Source organism: Lipotes vexillifer, unplaced genomic scaffold (assembly GCF_000442215.2).
Source record: "Lipotes vexillifer unplaced genomic scaffold, Lipotes_vexillifer_v1.1 scaffold926, whole genome shotgun sequence".
NCBI lineage: Eukaryota > Metazoa > Chordata > Mammalia > Artiodactyla > Lipotidae > Lipotes > Lipotes vexillifer.
Genome location: NW_006798085.1, coordinates 1,239,995 through 1,253,500, shown reverse-complemented (window position 1 = coordinate 1,253,500; position 13,506 = coordinate 1,239,995). Strand labels below are relative to the sequence as shown.

The 13,506-nt window shown below is 36.8% G+C and overlaps 1 protein-coding gene and 1 pseudogene across 5 annotated transcripts in view; one reads left to right on the top strand and one right to left on the bottom strand.

Moving 5' to 3' along the window:
- EDA (ectodysplasin A) overlaps window positions 1-13,506 on the top strand; it is a 406,119-nt gene that overhangs the window by 371,582 nt on the left and 21,031 nt on the right. The window lies entirely within an intron of this gene.
- On the bottom strand, window positions 7,560-8,305 carry LOC103071174 (general transcription factor IIF subunit 2 pseudogene; annotated as a pseudogene).

Below are 13,506 nucleotides of genomic sequence, written 5' to 3'. Positions count from 1 at the left end.
CTTTTGAGGTAGATATAATTGTCCCAATTTTCATAAATGAAAAAATTCAAAGAAGTGAAGTAACTTGCCCAAGATCACACAGGTATTGAATGTTAGAACAAGAATTCCAGCCCAGTTCTGAAAGAATAACAAAGCTCAAGCTCTTTCCACAATCTTAGTATTTACCAAACAGTATAATCCAGAACATTAATTCAACAAGAGATAGATACGTCTTTTTCGAAAAACGTTCTCTGGCCAAATAGATTTGGGAAATGCTGCATTTCATATTCCACTCTGGAGAGTCACATTTCTCGTTCGTGTATTAAAAGATTTGAGAAGTCTTCAGTGAAGAAATCTGTTTATTTTTCCTTAACCCTATTTTTTCCCAAACTCTTTTTGATCAAAGCATCCTTTTCCTGAGGACATCTGTTAATATCACACAGGACCCTGGTACTGTCTGGAACGTAGTGCAAAAACACTGCACTAGACGACACAATCCATTCCATTTATCTTTACAATCCTCCTCACAGACTGCTGCTCTTAGGCCTGGCGTTTTCATCCTAACCATGAAAGTGACAAAGATTTGATGTCGCAAAATATTTCTTTACCAAAAACATACGTTTTTGTCACTTTGGGAACATCTCTGGTGACATGAAGGAATCTATACTTCATGGAACTTTGAGAGACCATTAGGCATCTAAAATGTCAGCAGTTAGTGTGACTGTTTTAGTGTTGCCTGAACCACAGTAATATTTTGATATTCTTGACAATATTTTTTAGTCTTTCCCAAACCAAACCAGAACTGAGCCAGAAAAGTTTCACAGCTGATCATAACTTAACTCATGGAGTCAATTGCTTTGTGGAGCCTGAGGCCTCAAGCATGAGCCTCTGCAGCAAAGGCTAGAGAGGAAATCCTTGGATGAAGAATGCAAGCCTTCTCACATCGGAAATACTTTAGAGATTGGGATGTGATGGGGTGGGGTGGAAATCAATTTGCACAGCCCTACCTTTTCTTGGCTTTTTGTCATGCTTAGAGCAGATGTTGGAACTGTAATCTGGGCTCTGAACATGGGCATTCCATGTGGTGCTCATTCAAAATTCTCACTCTTCTTTGAAGCTAATGGCTTCCATCTTCTTCAAATGTATAGAACTTGCCACATGTATTTGTGCATTCTCTCTGTTTACAATTCTTATGGCGTGAGATAGAACATGAAGTAAACTCTTAAGGTTATAAGATTTGAAGATACAGAGTATGTTGAAGGTTGTTTTTCTTTTTTTTTTTCTTCATAAAAATTACCAATCCTCATCTGCCAGCCATTGTCCTTACTTTCCTCCTTATTGCTTATCACTGAAGAAATCTTGGCCATGTCCAGTTCTCTGGTGTAGCTCTCTATATAAAGGGAGGGAAGCATGAAAGTGGGGAGCCTACTACCTATATAACCAAAGAACAAATTAAATTAACGTTTATTGAGTACCTACTATGAGCACATCACTTTCACTTATTTAGTCTGCAAAACAACTCTGTAAATTGACTGGCAATTTTTGATGCTGTTATTGGTATTCTTAGCATGACTATGATTCAGTAGAAAGTACAATGAACTTGGAGTCAGAAGAATCTTTGTCCACTTCCTTCAGTCATTCATTTATTCATTCAACAAACATTGTACTGAGCACTTACTATAAAAGATATGCTTTAGGTGCTGGAGATACAGAGATGAATAAGGCATAGCCCTTGCCCTCAAGGAGTTAAAAATTTAGTAAATTGAACAATCACATAATCAGAAAATTATAATTTGATAGGTGCAATAGTTTATTAGGGGAACACAAAGGAATTGTGGCCTGAGCTGAGTCTTAAAGAATGAGTGGGCACTGAGAAAAAGATGGACTGAAGAAGGGCACTTCAGGCAGAGGGTATGACATGAAGGAAGGTACAGAGGCAAGAGGTGTATGGAAGAGGGTGGGGAGGGGACATAGTGGATATAGAGCCAGGGCTTAGAGGTCTATGTTGAACTATATGCAGTTCGGTGTTGCTTTTAAACTAGTGGATGTTTTATAAATTTATTTTCGTAGTTAATAGACTGTGTTTCAGAGCAGTTTTAGGTTTATAGGAAAATTGAGCAGAAATAGTCCCCATATACTCTCTCTCCCCCAACCCTTTGCAACCACTTATCTTTTTACTGTCTCCACAGTTTTGCCTTTTCCAGAATGTCACACAGTTGGAATCATGCAGTATGTAGCCTTCACAGACTGTCCTCTTTTACTTAGCAATATGCATTTAAAGTTCCTCCATGTCTTTGTGTGGTTTGATAGCTTATTTCTTTTGGTTGCTGAATAATACTCCATTGTATGATGGACCACAGTTTGTTTATCCATTCACCTATTTTTTTCTTATTATTATTAAATTTATTTATTTATTTTTGGCTGTGTTGGGTCTTCGTTTCTGTGCGAGGGCTTTCTCCAGTTGCAGCAAGCAGGGGCCACTCTTCATCACGGTGTGCGGGCCTCTCACTGTCGCAGCCCCCCATTGCAGAGCACAGGCTCCAGATGCACATGCTCAGTAGCTGTGGCTCATGGGCCTAGTTGCTCCACAGCATGTGGGATCCTCCCAGACCAGGGCTCATACCCGTGTCCCCTGCATTGGCAGGCAGATTCTCAACCACTGTGCCACCAGGGCACAGCCCCTTTCGATTCACCTATTGAATGATATTTTAATTGCTTCCCATTTTTGGCAATCATCAATAAAGCTGCTATAAACATTCATGTGCAGGTTTTTGTTTGAATATAAGTTTTCAACAAATTTGGGCAAACCTACGAGTATGATTACTGGATTGTATGGTAAGACTATGTTTAGCTTTGTAAGAAACTGCCAAACTTTCTTTCAATGTGCCTATACTATTTTGCATTCCCACCCACAGTGAATGAGAGTTCCTGTTGCCCTGCATCCTTGCCAGCAATTAGTATTGTCAGTATTTTGGATTTTAGCGATTCTAGTAGGTGTGTAGTGCTAGCTCATGCTTAATCTGCATTTCCCTAATGACATATGATGTTGAGCATCATATGCTTATTTGTAATCTATATATCTTCTTTGGTGAGGTGTCTGTTTCAATCTTTTGCCCATTTCTTAATTGGATTATTTGTTTTCTGATTGTTAAGTTTTAAGTCTTCTTTTTATATACTGGATACGAGTCCTTTACCAGATATGTGTTTTGCAAATAATCTCTCCAAGTCTGTGGCTTGTGTTTTCATTAACTTAACAGTATCTTTCTCAGAGCAGAAGTGTTTAATTTTAATGAAGTCCAGGTTTAACAATTTTTTTTTCTTTCATGGATTGTGCTTTGGGAGCTCTACCTGAAAATCTACTGCCAAACCCAAGGTCAGGTAGATTTTTTTCATATGTTATTTTCTAGGGGGGTTTTTGTTTTGTTTTGTTTGTTTTGTTTCAGAATAAGGAACTTTGGCTTTTTAATTCCTTTTGAGAGTTTCTGTAGTTGACTACTTTTTTCCTGCTATGCCATTCACTTTGAATCTGTATTACTTCAATTCCTCAGAGAGAAAAAGGACAGGGAGTCCTCATTTAGAAAACAATTCCTAATATATTTTTTTTTTTGTGGTACTCAGGCCTCTCAGTGTTGTAGCCTCTCCCATTGTGGAGCAAAGGCTTCGGACACACAGGCTCAGCAGCCATGGCTCCCGGGCCTAGCCGCTCCGCGGCATGTGGGCACAAACCCGCGTCCCCTGCATCGGCAGGCGGACTCTCAACCACTGCACCACCAGGGAAGCCCCATTTCCTAATTTTACATTTTAAAAGTTAATATTTAAAAAGAAAAACCTTCTTCAACCCCAACCCCTAAGCCCATCATGAATAATCTGGTTAAATCAAGTTAAGTCTATAAATGTGTTCTTTTTCCTCAGAAATCACTTAAACAACTATACAAGAATTACTGTTTTAATAAAATTAGAAATGAAAAAGGACAAGTTAAAACAGACACTGCCGAAATACAAAGCACCCTAGGAGACTACTACAAGCAACTCTATGCTGTTAAAATGGACAACCTGGAAGAAATGGACAAATTCTTAGAAAGGTATAACCTTCCAAGACTGAATCAGGAAGAAATAGGAAATATGAACAGACCAATCACAAGTAATGAAATTGAAACTGTGATTAAAACCCCCGGTGGCCCCCGCGGGCCGCGCCCGCCCCCCCCCCCCCCCTGCCGATGCAGGGGACACGGGTTCGTGCCCCGCTCTGGGAGAATCCCACATGCCATGGAGTGGCTGGGCCCGTGAGCCGTGGCCACTGAGCCTGCGCGTCCAGAGCCTGTGCTCCACACTGGGAGAGGCCACAAGAGTGAGAGGCCCGTGTACCACAAAAAAAAAAAAAAATCTTCCAACAAGCAAAAGTCCAGGACCAGAGGCTTCACAGGTGAATTCTATCAAACATTTAGAGAAGAGATGCAATCTTTGGGACTTCCCTGGTGGCCCAGTGGTTAAGAATCCGCCTGCTAAAGAAGGGGACACGGGTTTGAGCCCTGGTTCAGGAAGATCCCACATGCCACGGAGAAACTAAGCCCATGCACCACAACAACTACTGAGCCTGTGCTCTACAACACATGAGCCACAACTACTGAGCCCGTGTGCCACAACTTCTGAAGCCCACGCGCCTAGAGCCTGTGCTCCGCAACAAGAGAAGCCACCCCAATGAGAAGCCTGCCCACTACAGTGAAGAGCAGCTCCCGCTTGCCTCAACTAGAGAAAGCCCACAAGCAGAAATGAAGACCCAACGCAGGTAAAAATAAATAAATAAAAATAAATAAATCTATTAAGAAAAAAAAACATTTAGAGAAGAGCTAACACCCATCCTTCTCAAACTCTTCCAAAAATTTGCAGAGGAAGGAAAACTCCCAAACTCATTCTGTGAGACCACCATCACCCTGATACCAAAAGCAGACAAAGATACTCTAAAAAAAAAATTACAGACCAATATCACTGATGAATATAGATAGAAAAATCCTCAACAAAATACTAGCAAACAGAAACCAACAACACATTAAAAGGATCATACACCATGATCAAGTGGGATTTATCCCAGAGATGCAAGGATTCTTCAATATATGCAAATCAATCTGTGTGATACACCATATTAACAAGCTGAAGGAGGAAAACCATATGATCATCTCAATAGATGCAGAAAAAGCTTTTGACAAAATTCAACACCCATTTATGATAAAAACTCTCCAGAAAGTGGGCATAGAGGGAACCTACCTCAACATAATAAAGGCCATATATGACAAACCCACAGCAAACATCATTCTCAATGGTGAAAAACTGAAAGCATTTCCTCTAAGATCAGGAGCAAGACAAGGACATCCACTCTCACCACTATTATTCAACATAGTTTTGGAAGTCCTATCCATGGCAATCAGAGAAGAGAAAGAAAGGAAAGGAATACAAATTAGAAAAGAAGAAGTAAAACTGTCGCTGGTTGCAGATGACATGATACTATACGTAGAGAATCCTAAAGATGCCACCAGAAAATTACTAGAGGTAATCAATGAATTTGATAAAGTTTCAGGATACAAAATTAATGCACAGAAATCTCTTGCATTCCTATACACTAATGATGAAAAATCTGAAAGAGAAGTTAAGGAAACCCTCCCATTTACCATTGCAATAAAAAAAAAAAAATACCAAGAATAAGCCTATCTAGGGAGACAAAAGACCTGTATACAGAAAACTATAACACACAGATGAAAGAAATTAAAGATGATACAAACAGATGGAGAGATATACCATGTTCCTCTACTGGAAGAATCAATATTGTGAAAATGACTATACTACCCAATGCAATCCCTATCAAATTACCAATGGCATTTTTTACAGAACTAGAACAAAAAATCTCAAAATTTGTATGGAGGAACAGAAGACCCCAAATAGCCAAAGCAGTCTTGAGGGAAAAAAGTGGAGCTGGAGGAATCCGACTCCCTGGCTTCAGACCATACTACAAAACTACAGTAATCAAGACAATATGGTACTGGCACAAAAACAGAAATATAGATCAATGGAACAAGATAGAAAACCCAGAGATAAACCCACGCACCTGTGGTCAACTAATCTATGACAAAGGAGACAAGGATATACAATGGAGAAAAGACAGTCTCTTCAATAAGTGGTGCTGGGAAAACTGGACAGCTACATGTAAAAGAATGAAATTAGAACACTCCCTAACATCATACACAAAAATAAACTCAAAATGGATTAGAGACTTAAATGTAAGTCCGGACACTATAAAACTCTTCGAGGAAAACATAGGAAGAACACTCTTTGACATAAATCACAGCAAGATATTTTTTGATCCACCTCCTAGCGTAATGGAAGTAAAAACAAAAATAAACAAATGGGAGCTAATGAAACTTAAAAAGTTTTTGCACAGCAAAGGAAACCATAAACAAGATGAAAAGACAACCCTCAGAATGGGAGAAAATATTTGCAAATGAAGCAACTGACAAAGGATTAATCTCCCAAATTTACAAGCAGCTCATGCAGCTCAATATCAAAATAACAAACAACCCAATCCAAAAATGGGCAGAAGACCTAAATAGACATTTCTCCAAAGAAGACATACAGATGGCCAAGAAGCACATGAAAAGCTGCTCAACATCACTAATTATTAGAGAAATGCAAATCAAAACTACAATGAGGTATCACCTCACACCAGTTAGAATGGGCATCATCAGAAAATCTACAAACAGCAAATGCTGGAGAGGGTGTGGAGAAAAGGGAGCCCTCTTGCACTGTTGGTCGGAATGTAAATTGATACAGCCACTATGGAGAATGGTATGGAGGTTCCTTAAAAAACTAATAATAGAACTACCATACGCCCCAGCAATCCCACTACTGGGCATATACCCAGAGAAAACCATAATTCAAAAAGACACATGCACCCCAATGTGCATTGCAGCACTATTTACAATAGCCAGGTCATGGAAGAAACCTAAATGCCCATTGACAGACCAATGGATAAAGAAGGAGTGGTACATATATACAATGGAATATTACTCAGCCACAAAAAGGAATGAAATTGGGTCATTTGTAGAGACGTGGATGCATCTAGAGACTCTCTTACAGAGTGAAGTAAGTCAGAAAGAGAAAAACAAATATCGTATATCAATGCATATATGTGGAACCTAGAAAATGGTATAGATGAACTGGTTTCCAGAGCAGAAATTGAGACACAGTAGTAGAGAAAAAACATATGGACACCGGGGGGGAAAGCAGCATGGGGTGAGGGTGGCAGTTAATGAATTGGGAGATTGGGTTTGACGTGTATACACTTAGGTGTATAAAATGGATGACTAAGAGCCTGCTGTATAAAAAAATTAATTAAATTTAAAAAATAATAAAATTTCATTTCAACTGTTAAAAATTAAAAGAATTATTGTTTTAAAAATTTACCTAGAGAAATTATAGTACCATTCATTTTCCCCCTGTAACAGATGGTGCTCAAGGATTCACGTATCAAGGCCATTTGCTTAGCTCATCACACTTTAGTTGTTCTGTTAGCAGGCAGGCTTTGAATGTGCTTAATCATTCTTTTCTCCTCCTTGATAATGTCTGTACTCTGGCTTCAGCTCCCATGTGTTTTTGTGGAGCCCTTTTACATTTTGAATACCAATTTCTTTTAAGATTTCCTTCAGGTACAACACAGGCTGTTTTGTGATGTCCACCAAGTCCTTAAGATTATAATATTGATGTTTCTCAAAAGCTGAAAACAGCATGTCTAAAATGTGTTATCAGCTCGAGCTCGTTTTCCATCTTCTTTCTTTTTCCTTTCATATTCAATATTGTACTGATGATTAACAACAGGTTTGTAATTGGTTGTCACAACTTTGTTCAGTTGCTGTAATAGCCTTACAGGTTTGGAAGATTCTTCTATTTGTAATCTCTTTAATCTCATGTACTTTTCACTGGCAGTGGGTCAGCATTCAACTCTTTGTACCACTATTCCTTCCAGTGAAAGCTTATCCGATGAGCTCTTATTAGACACTGTTAATGGCTGTCCCCCAACACTTTGCAAGACAAATATATGTACTCTAGGAGCACTGCCTGAAGCTGATTTTCCACCAATATCATAAGTATTTGCAAGAGCCTCATTCAAAGTAAATGACACCTCCATCCTTCCTTGATTTTTGGCAATCCACAGTTTCCCAACTTCACCTCTTCCAGGACCTTTAGCCCATTGCTGTGACAAATATTTAGGAACCTTCACCAGCCACACTCTGGTGTTCTGTTTGGCACCGGTCAGGCTGAGTTCCCCTCTTTCCTCCATGGGTCTGTCACCAATGGGGGTGTGCAGGCCAGAGCAGCAGCCCCAGGAGCTGGGGGGCTATGGGGCAAGGGACCAGAGCACAGGGCAAGCCCTGGCCGGAAGCTGATTGTAAAGAGCCGGGGTCCACCTGCCCAGATGCTGGGAGCCTGGGGGCCTTCTAGGAATTTTAGTGTTTTCTGTTTTACATTTGTTCTGTGATCAATTTTGAGTTTATTTTTGTGGAAGTTATAAGGACAGTGTCTAGATTCTTTTTTGCATGGGCATGTTCACTTGTTCCAGCACCATTTGTCAAAAAAACTATTCTTTCTCCATTGGATTGCCTTTGCTCCTTTGTCAAAAATCAGTTAACTATATTTGTTTGGGTCTATTTCTGGACTCCCTATTCTGGTCCATTAATCTATATGTCTATTATTCCACCAATACCACACTATCTTGGTTACCATAGCTTTATGCTAAATTTTGAATCAGGTAGTTTTAGCCCTCCAACTTTTTTCTTATTCTTCAATATTGTGTTGAATATTGTGTCTTTTTCCTTTCCATATAAAATATAGAATCAGAGGTTTTTGTATCCACAAAATAACTTTCTGGGAGTTTTACTTGGGGTTACATTGAGTCTATAGATCAAGTTAAAAAGAAATGACATCTTAACAATACTGAGTCTTCCTATCTATGAACACAGAATATCATTCCATTTATTTAGGCTTTTATTTCTTTCATCAGAGTTTTCCTCATATATATCTTGTACGTATTCTGTTTGATTTATGCATAAATATTTCTCCTTTTTTTGGTGCTAAAGTGTTTTTTTTTATTTCAAATTCCAGTTGTTCATTGTTAGTATAGGAAAATAATTGACTTTTGTATATTGGGCTTGTATCTCACAACCTTATTATATTTGCTTATTAGTTCCAGGAACTTTCTGGTCAACGCTCTGGGATTTTTTACATAGAAAATCATGTCATCTGCAAACAAAGACAGTTTTATTTCTTTCTTCCCAATCTGTATGCCTTTTCTTTTCTTGTCTTACCTTATTGCGTTAGCTAGGAGCTCCAGTGTGATGTTGAATTAGAGTGGTGAGAGAGGACATCCTTGCCTTGTTCTCAGTCTTAGGGCGAAGTCATCTAGTTTCTCAGCATAAGCATGATATTAACTATAGATATTTTTGTAGATTTTTTTGTCAAGTTGATGAATTTCCCCTCTATTCCTAATTTGATGAGAGCTATTATCATGAATGGATCTTGGATTCTGTCAAATGATTTTTCTGCATCTATTGATACAATCATATTTTTCTTCTTAAGCCTACTGCTATATGATGGATTAAGTTAATTTATTTTTGAATATTGAATCAGCCTTGTGCACCAGGAATAAATTCCACTTGGTCGTGGTGTATAATTCTTTTAATGTTGTTGAATTTGACTTGCTAATATTTTGTTGAGGTTTTTTGCAACTATTTTCAATGAGATGTTGTTCTGTAGTTTTCCTTTCTTATAATGTCTTTGGCTTTGGCATTAGGGTACTGCTAGTTTCATGGAATGAGTGAGGAAGTGTTCCATCTGCTTCTGTTTTCTGCAAGAGGTTGTAGAGAATTGGTATAATTCCTTCCCTAAATGTTTGGTAAAATTCACCAGTGAAACCATCTGGGCCTGGTACTTTCTATTTTAGAAGGTTATTAACTGTTGATTCAATTTCTTTAATATATATAGGCTTATTCAGATAATATAGTCAATTTCTTTAATATATAAGCAAGTTATCCTTTACATATTATATATACAGATTATATATTTCTTATATGAGTTTTGATAGATTGTATCTTTCAAATAATTAGCCAATTTCATCTAAGTTATCAAATTTGTGGGCAGATTTGTTCATAATATTATTTTATTATCCTTTTAATGTACATGAGATCAGTAGTAATGGCCCTTCTTTCATTTCTGATATTAGTAATTTGTGTCTTCTCACTCCCTTTCTTGCTTAGCCTGGGTAAGGGTTTATCAATTTTTTTCATCTTTTCAAAGAACCAGCTTTTCATTTCATTGATTTTTTTTTCTTCTATTGCTTTCCTGTTTTCAATTTCAATTATATTTGCTGTGATTCTAATCGTTTCTTCTCTTGGGCTTACTCTGAATTTAATTTGCTCTTCTTTTTCTAGTTTCCTGAAGTGGAAGCTTAGATTAAATATTTTCCAAAATCATTTAGATCTTTTTCCTGTTGTAATATATATGATTTTCCAGCTACTTTCTGTTATTGATTTCTATTTTAATTCCATTGTAATGTGAGTATATAGTTTGTATGATACCTATGCTTTTAAATTTGCTAAGGTATGTTTTATGACACATAATGTTTATCTTAGTGAATGTTCCATGTGAACTTGAGAAGACTGTATATCCTGCTATTGTTGAAGCATTTTATAAATGTCAATTAGATCTAGTTGATTGATGGTGCTATTCAGCTCAATATATCCTTACTGATTTTATGCCTGCTGGATATTTCAATTACTGATTGAGGGATGTTGAAGTCTCTATAATAGTGGGTTCATCAGATTTTGCCTCAATTTTGTGACACTCTGTTGTTAGCCACATACACATTAAAGGATCTTATGTCTTGGAGAACTGACACCTCTATCACTATATAATGCCTCTCTTCCTTCCTGATCATTTTCCTTCCTCTGAAGTCAGCTTTGTCTGAAATTAGCTTGCTTTTGATTAGTGTTAGCATGGTATATCTTTTACCATCCCTTTACTTTTAATCTACCTTTATCTTTATATTTAAAGTGTGTTTCTTACAGATAACATATAGTTGGTTATTGCTTTTTTATCCACTCTGGCAGTTTCTGTCTTTTAATTGGTGTATTTATACCATTCACATTTAAAGTGATTATTGATATAGTTGGATTAATATCTACTATATTTGTAACTGTTTTCTATTCATTGTCCATTTCTTTGTTTCTTTTTCTGTCTTCCACTCTTTCTGCCTTCTCTGGTTTTAATCAAGAGTTTTATATGATTCCATGTTCTTTCCTCTCTTATATCAATTATACTTTAAAAAATTTTTAGTGGTTGCCCTAGAGTTTGAAATACACATTTATGACTTATTCAAGTTTGCTTTCAAATAACATTATACCACTTCAGAGGTAGTGCAGGTACCTTATAGCAGAGTAGTTCCAATTCCTCCCCCCATCCCTTATAGCATTGCTGTCATTTGTTTTACTTATCCATAAGCTATAATCACTGAATACATCTTTGCTATTATTATTTTAAGTAAACTATTATCTATTAAATCAATTAAGAATAAGTAAAATAAAAGATTTGATTTTACTTTCATGAATTCCTTCTCTAATGCTCTTCCTTTCTTTATGTAGATCCAAGTTTCTGACCTATATCATTTTCCTTTTCTGAAGAACTTCTTTTAACATTTCTTATAAGGCAGGTCTCCTGGCAACAAATTCAATCAATTTTTGTTTGTCTGAGAAAGCCTTTATTTCAACTTCATTTTTGAAGAATAATTTTGCTGGATACAGAATCCTAGCTTGGTGTTTTTTTATTTTAACACTTTAAATATTTCACTGCACCCTCTTCTTGTTTGAATGTTTTCTGACGAGAAACCAATGTAATTTTTATACTTTTACCCCCCCTCTAGCTTCTTTAAAGATTGTCTCTTTGTCTTTGATTTTCTGCAGTTTGAATATGATATGCCTAGGGGTCAACTTTTTGGTATTTGTCCTACTTGATATTCTCTGAGCTTCCTAGATCTGAAGTTTGGTGTCTGTCATTACTTTTAGAAAACTCTTATTTGATATTACTTCAGATATTTCCTTTGTCCCTTCCTCTCTTTCTTCTTCTGGTATTCCCATTACGTGTATATAACCTCATTTGTAATTGTACCACAATCTTTGGACATTCTGTTCCATCTTTTTCATTCTTTTTTTTTATCTTTGCATTTCATGTATAAAGTTTCTATTGACATCTTCAAGCTCACTAATTCTTTACCATCAAAGGCATTCTTTTATAGTGCGTTGGTTTTGTTTTGATAGCCAACTTTTTATCTTTTAATTCAATGTATTTAAACTTAAAAAAAGTTCACCCATTTCTCCTACCCCCCAACCCTCACCTCTGGCAGCCACCAGTCTGTTCTCTGTATCTATGAGCTTGGTTTGTTGTTTGTTTATCTATCTACCTTTTTAAATTCTGCATATAAGAGAGATCATACATACGGTATTTGACTCTCTGTCTGACTTATTTCACTTAGAATAATGCCCTCAAGGTCCATCTATGTTGTTGCAACTGACAAGGTTCCATTCTTTTTTATGGCTGAGTAATATTCCATTGTGTATGTTATATCACATCTTTTTTGTCCATTCATCTATTGATGGACATTTAGGTTGTTTCCACATCTTGGCTATCATCAGTAATGCTCCATATATATATATATATATATATATATATATATATATATATATATATATATATATATATGTTAGTGTTTTCTTTTTCTTCAGATAAATAGCCAGGAGTGGAATTGCTGGATTGATTGGTAGTTCTATTTTTAATCTCTTGAGGGACCTCCATACTCTTTTTCATAGTGGCTGCACCAATTTATATTCCCATCAACAGTGCACAAATGTTCCCTTTTCTCCACATCCTCACCAACACCTGTTATTTCTTGTCTTTTTGATAATAGCCATTCTAACAAGTGTGAGGTAGTATTTCATTATGGTTTTGATTTGCATTTCCCTGATGATAAATGATGTAGAGCATCTTTTCATGCACTGCTTGGCCATCTGGATGTCTTTGGGAAGAAATGTCTATTCAGATGCCCTGCCCATTTTTAAATTGGCTTGTTTGGGTATTTTGCCATTGAGTTGGATGAGTTCTTCATATATTTTGGATGCTAGCCCTTATCAAATATATGATTTGAAAATATTTTCTCCCATTCAATAGGCTGCCTTTTCATTTTGTTGATAGTTTCCTTTGCTGTGTAGCAGCTTTTTAGTTTGATGTAGTTCCACTTGTTTATTTTTGCTTTTGTTTCATTTTCTTTTGGTGTCAGATTCAAAAAATTGTCACCAAGACTTATGTCAAGTAGCTTACTACCTATGTTTTCTTCTAGGAGTTTTATGGTTTCAGGCTTTCAAGTCTTTAATCCATTTTGAGTTAATTTTTGTGTATGATGTAAGATAGTGCTCTGGTTTCATTCTTTTGCATGTG